Source organism: Pleurodeles waltl, chromosome 3_1 (genome assembly GCF_031143425.1).
Source record: "Pleurodeles waltl isolate 20211129_DDA chromosome 3_1, aPleWal1.hap1.20221129, whole genome shotgun sequence".
In the NCBI taxonomy this organism is placed as follows: domain Eukaryota; kingdom Metazoa; phylum Chordata; class Amphibia; order Caudata; family Salamandridae; genus Pleurodeles; species Pleurodeles waltl.
Window position 1 is genome coordinate 165,406,912 of NC_090440.1, and position 6,330 is coordinate 165,413,241.

The following is a 6,330-nucleotide window of genomic DNA, read 5'->3' on the forward strand; positions in this document are numbered from 1 at the left end:
TGTGGAATTGATTGAAAAAATGCACCCAAAGGGCATCTTAGAGATGCCCCCTGTATGTTAGCCCAACTGCTAGTGTAAGGCTGACCGGTCTGTGCCAGCCTGCCACTTCCAGACGAGTTTCTGACCACATGGGGTGAGTGCCTTTGTGCACTCTGTGGTCAGAAACAAAGCCTGTCCTGGGCTTCACTCCGTGCATCACACCTCCCCCTGCAGGAATTGTAACGCCTGAAAGGCTCTGGGCTGGTGTTACAATGCCCCAGGGCACTCCAGCCAGTGGAGACGCCCACCCCCGGGCGAGCCCTCACTTTTGGTGGCACGTCCAGAGGGATAATGAGAAAAACAAGGAGGAGTCCCCCTCCTTCAGCCAGGACCACCCCTAAGGTGTCCAGAGCTGAAGTGATCCCTCCTTGAGAAATCCCCCGTCTTGCTTTGGAGGATTAGGACCAATAAGGATAGGGATGTGCCCCCCTCCCAAGACGGAGTGGGCACAAGGAGGGTGTAGCCACCCTCAGGGACAGTAACCATTGGCTACTGCCCCCTGACCCTAACACGCCCCTAAATTTAGTATTTAGGGGCGACCCTGAACCCAGCTCTTCAGAGTCCTGACGACCTCAAGAAAGAAGAAGGACTGCTGAGCTGAAAACCCCGCAGAGAAGAGAAGGAGACAACAACTGACTCAGCCCAGCCCTACCGGCCCGTCTTCTGCTTCAAAAAGCTGCAAAAGAAGAAACAACACGTTCTACAGGACCAGCAACCTCTGAAAAGCCTCCAGGGGACTGCCTGCATCACCAAGGACCAGTAAACTCCTGTGGACAGTGGACTTGTCCAACAAGAAGAAAAAGCAACCATCTTTAAAGGGACTCCCACCTCACGATGCCCCTGGCCCATGTCCAGAGGAACCAACTAGCCAGGGAGGATCACTAGGCAATTCCGACCAAGTGTTCACCCTGGGCTGATCCCTCCAGACCCCCATGATGCATGCAGAGAGAATCCAGAGGAACCCCCTGACTGCCCGGGACGAAGATGTCCGACACCTGGAGAAGCACTTCACCTGCAGCCCCCAGACCCGAGAGAAACCGACCACTGGTGCAGCAGTGACCAGCAGGCAGCCTTCCTCCTTGCCCAGTTAGTGGCTTGCTCGAGAAACCCCCCTGTGCCCTGCCTGCAGCCCCTAAGTGACCTCCGGGTCCGCCCATTGAGTTTCATTGGGAACCCGACACCCTGTTTGCACCCTGCACCTGGCCGCCCCCGTGCCGCTGGGGGTTCGTGTTTAGTGCCTACTTGGGCCCCCCTTCCAGTGCTCCTTTAAACCCCCCTGGTCTGCCCTCCAACAAAGCGAGTACTTACCTGCAAGCAGACCAGAAATGGAGTACCCCCTGTCTCCATAGGCGCCCATGTTATTTTGGCTCTTGTTTGACCTCTGCACCTAACCACCCCTGTGTTGCTGGTTATCTTGAACCCCCAACGGTGGGCTACCTATGCTCCGGAGACTGAACTTGTAAGTTTGTTACTTAGCTCAAAAACTGTACTATACTTACCGTCCCGCTTCCCCCAGGAACTGTTGAAAATTGCAGTGTGTCCACTTTTAAAATAGCTTTTTGCCATTTTAAGAAAAACCGTGTACATTGATGATTCCATTCAAAGTTCTAAGTATTACTATGCAAAGTACCTTTCATTTAATGTACTTACCTGCTAAATGAATCTTGTGGTTCTATAAATAAATTTAGAAAGAATATTTTTCTACATAAAAACCTATTGGTCTGGAGTTAAGTGCTTTTGTGTGTACAACAAATGCTTAACACTACCCTCAGATAAGCCCAACTGCTCGACCACACTACCACAAATAGAGCATTAGTATTATTTATTATTGCCTCTGTCAAGCCTCTTGGGGAACCCCTGGACTCTGTGCACACTATATCTCATTTTGATTTAGTATATACAGAGCCAGCTTCCTACAGCAGCATATTGCTAATGTCCCATACTGAGCTTCTGGAAATAATTCAGGAGTGTTTAGGCCTAATGAACAAGTCACTCCTGGTAGAGACTCTATCTAGCCACAGATTCCTTACCTTAGAATTATCCCAGGCATCAGAATTGATCTGGACATTTTTTAGCAGCTTCCCTGCACGCCTGTAGGTGACGTCCTTCGGCACCGCTTCTGTGTCCTCAGTGCCGGAAATGACATACACTGTACCTATATAGGCACCACCTCAGAGTGCTGACGTCAGTGCTTTTCTTTCTGGGACAGATAGCGCAGATCCGTGAAGAGCTACCCCTCAGTCACTTTTTCACCTACTTTTTTCAATCTTTTGTCAAATACTTTTGAGGAACAATACTCCCTCCGGGTGTGCCAGGGATGTCCCTTAAGAAACCAACTTGTTTCAAATCATGTGATGCCTGTCACAGATAGATGTCTATGACAGACCCCCATTTGGTCTGTCTATGGTGTCATGAGAAAGACCATGACTCAAAGATTTGTGAAAGTTGCTGCGTCATGCTCCAGACAGTGCAGAGGGAGTGCCCCCTCAAGCACCTCACCGCCCAATGTCAAATGACCCCATGATGACAAAGATCCTGGTTGCGTGGAAGGTGCTGAGACAGCTCACGGAACCGTACCCAAACTGTTGCATACCAGTTGAAGCAGTCTTCAGGTAAGCCGCATAAGAAAAAGAAGTCCAAGAAGTTAAGGAGGTCTTAGATTGCTCCATGCCCATCCAGACCCTTGGACGAGACAAGGGAGCTTCGGCACTCCAGGCCTCATGCCTCTGCAGATCCTCAACCAGGGTCGGCTCTGCGCTTCCCCGATTTTACCAGAACTGGAGCCAGAGCGAGCCCCACCCAACTATGTGAGTTTTATGAGATCATGCACCTCATTTTTGGGTGGCCCAAACCCTCTGGACCACCTTTGGCTCCTGTCTCTACTGAGAGAAAGCAGACTCAGTGCTAAAGCGCTTCAAGAACTCCAGAGCTACAGCCAGGTCCTTGGGCCTCTCTATGGCCCCTTGCTACCTCCAGTCTGCCATTAGCCCCTTTCACAGCCTTTAAGCCCCTGTAGTTTGCTCTCCTATCATCCTTGGCATCCAGTGGGGGACAGGATACACCATCACCTGCCCCACTGGAGGTCAGTAACATCAGACTCTTGGGTGCAACAGATTGTACGAATGGGCTTTCCCTCCACCCATGCCACCTACTTAAGACCAGTTGAAGGAGGACCATCTATACTTACTTCGGCCAGGAACTGTTGGCTCTTTTGGTCAAGAGAGCTATAAAGAGAATGCCAGCATCAGATACAGGTTGTGGTTGCTATTCCCACTACTTTCAGTGCCCAAGAAGGACAGAGACCTTCATCCTGTACTAGACCTTCGTCTTCTCAATCTCTTCCTCAAACAAGGGAACTTCAAAATACTCACACTCGCTCAAGTTCTGTCTGCCTTGGATGTGGGCGACTGAATGGTAGCGTTGGACTTGCAGGATGTATATTTTCCCATCCTCGATCAGCCCACCCACAGACGTTACCTGCGGTTCACTGTGGGCCATGAGCACTTTCAGTTTGCAGTGCTTCCCATCAGCCTTAACAGCACATCTCGAGTGTTCACCAAGGTGATGGCATTGGTGGCAGCCCACCTGCAGAGGTCCAGGGTTCCAGTCTTTCTCTACCTTGACCATTGGCTGTTGGAAGCAGGTTCCGCCCCAGGTATACCTCTCCCACCTTCAGATTATGGTGAACCTCCTACACTCGCTTGGGTTAACTATCAGCGTGCTGAAGTCACATCTGACACACAATAAGATGCTCCCTTTCATCTGAGCTATTCTGGTCACTGTACAGTTTCAGGCTTACCCTCCCGAACAGCGAGTCCAGGATATTCAGGCTATGATATCGATGTTTCAATCTTTATCATGGGTTTCGGTGGGACAGACTCTGAAGCTGCTGGGCCTCATATCCTCTGCATCCTGCTGGTAACACATGCCCTTTGGCATATGCCAGCTCTGCAGTGGACTTGATGTTCCAATGGGCGCAGCATCAGGGCAATCACATGGTCCATAGCTCAGAGGAAGATACAAAAGACCTGCAGTGGTGGCTGACGAACCGTGATTGGGTTAGTGGCATGCCCCTCTCCCTTCCTCAGCCAGAATTGACTGTAGCGACAGATGTGCTTTCCCTGGGCTTGGATGGCCATCTGGGGTAGGTGGAGATCAGAGGACTCTGGTCTCTGGCAAAGTCCAGAACCCATAAATTTGCTGGAGCTTTGGGCGATTTGCTTGGCATTGAAGGCCTTTGTATCCTCCACTAAAGGAAGGCACTAGCCTTGTAGCTGTTCACGGACAACACTACCACCATGTAGTACTGCAACAAGCAGGGAGGGGGTGGAGTCATGGGTCCTTTGTCCGAAGGCATTGTGTCTCTGGACAAGGCTGAAACACCAGGGAATTTCCCTGGTCGTTCAACACTTGGCAGGCTCTCTGAACACCAGGGCGGACTAACACCTGTCCACCAGAGTCAAAGCTTGGATCACTGCATTAGCTCACAGAGTACAAGTCCTGGATATCTATCCGGCTGCAACTTGGGCTTCATTGCACATGTTCATAAAGCACTGCCAGCCTAGACAGTCAAACCATTGAGATGGGAATTTTGCCCATTCTGTCCTACTGGACTTCCTGGTCTAAGTTGTGTTCACAGATGCCTCTTGGGAGACATTGTTTGGTATCTATTCTAAGGTAAGGAATCTGCGGCTAGAAGTTTTGATTCAGATGAAAAAGTTACTTACCAACCCTCCTATCCTCCCCTCTCTGCGTCCGATTAAAGGATGAGGGTTTTAGCCCTAATAAAGTGCCTTAGACACTCACAACAGTGGTCAGTCTTCATTGTTGCTCCGCGCTCCTGCCGTGGAAAGTCATGAAAATGAACAAATGTCAATATGCTGAGGTGGTGCCTATAAAGGTACCGCGTACACCACTTCCATCACCGCTGACGCAAAGACAAATTATACCACTTACCAGTGTGTAGGTGTACAGCTGAATATTTTCCACCTAAAATTTCCAGATCCAGTCTGATGCCTGGGGATAATGCTAATGTAAGGAATATGCAGCTAGATAGAGTCTCTACCAGATAAGGCATTTCACAAGGTAAGTAACATGTTAATTTAGGTCAGGAAACTTAAAACAAAGGGAGTTTCATAGCACATCAAACACCACGGTCCATGTTACAAGACCTCAGAGATCCTATACTACCATTTCGTATCCTAAACTACTCACAAATACAAGAAAAACCGAGCTCTCGTGGTCAACCTGGACACCTTAGTAGACGACAAATACTACAGTTTCAATATAGGGTCCTTTAAAACTGACCACTATTTTTTAGACATTAGACATACCCTCGTGACCCTATACACTATGCTTTCTCTTTTTAATCACTTATAATACAAACTTTTTTAAGGGAAAAATCAGAATGTGTTAGGTTACCATTACCAGAAATATTGGTAGCACATTTAATATTGCATGAAAATGGGAAGATCCTGACCCAATCATATCACCCTCCATCATTCACCATATTGTTTGGTATCTAGTGGCCCTGAAAACCTTCTTACGTAATGGGGATGTTAGCACTGATACCTTGCTCACCATCTTTTTTTACTACATCACCACTACCTCACCTCAACCACTTCCACCAATTTCCCATTATAACCCACTCACCCCTCTCGGATGAAGTCAGAAACATAAATTAAAGTGGGCTGGACTATTATCAAGAATAAAGCTACTCCTATATTGACACTGACGAAAATACTGTCAATGGCCCAACACGCATACCGATCCGTAGCTACTACTGCCCCTCGATACAACCTCCTTCTTTTAGCCTTCAATCACATTCCTCTGACCAACAAAAGGGGACCCAATTATCATAAAGAAACACTACCTGGAAATCTCCAACCCTCTCAAATTGGATTAATCACATCACTTCTTTATTCTTTTCATGACCTTGACCTTTAGCACAGCATCCTCTTGCTAAACCGGTGAAGGAAATGGAAAAATCAAGAGACCTCAAGCACATTGACAAAGCCAATGAATACATTGGCAAAGCCAATGTATATGCTCTGCTCATGCATACAAATATATCCAAACACAAATGTACCCATACTGGTTGTGCTCTGTCCCTTTGCAACCTGTGCGTCCTCTGTGTGTGTGTGTTTTTGTTACCCAACCTAGAGGTGCTGTTTTTTTATTCCCTAAGCCTGTCATGTTGGTGCCATGCAATATCACAAGCTTCTGGACTGCAAAATATAGTACAGACATTGGCGACCCAGAAAGTGGAAGGTCTCACACCACACAAATAAT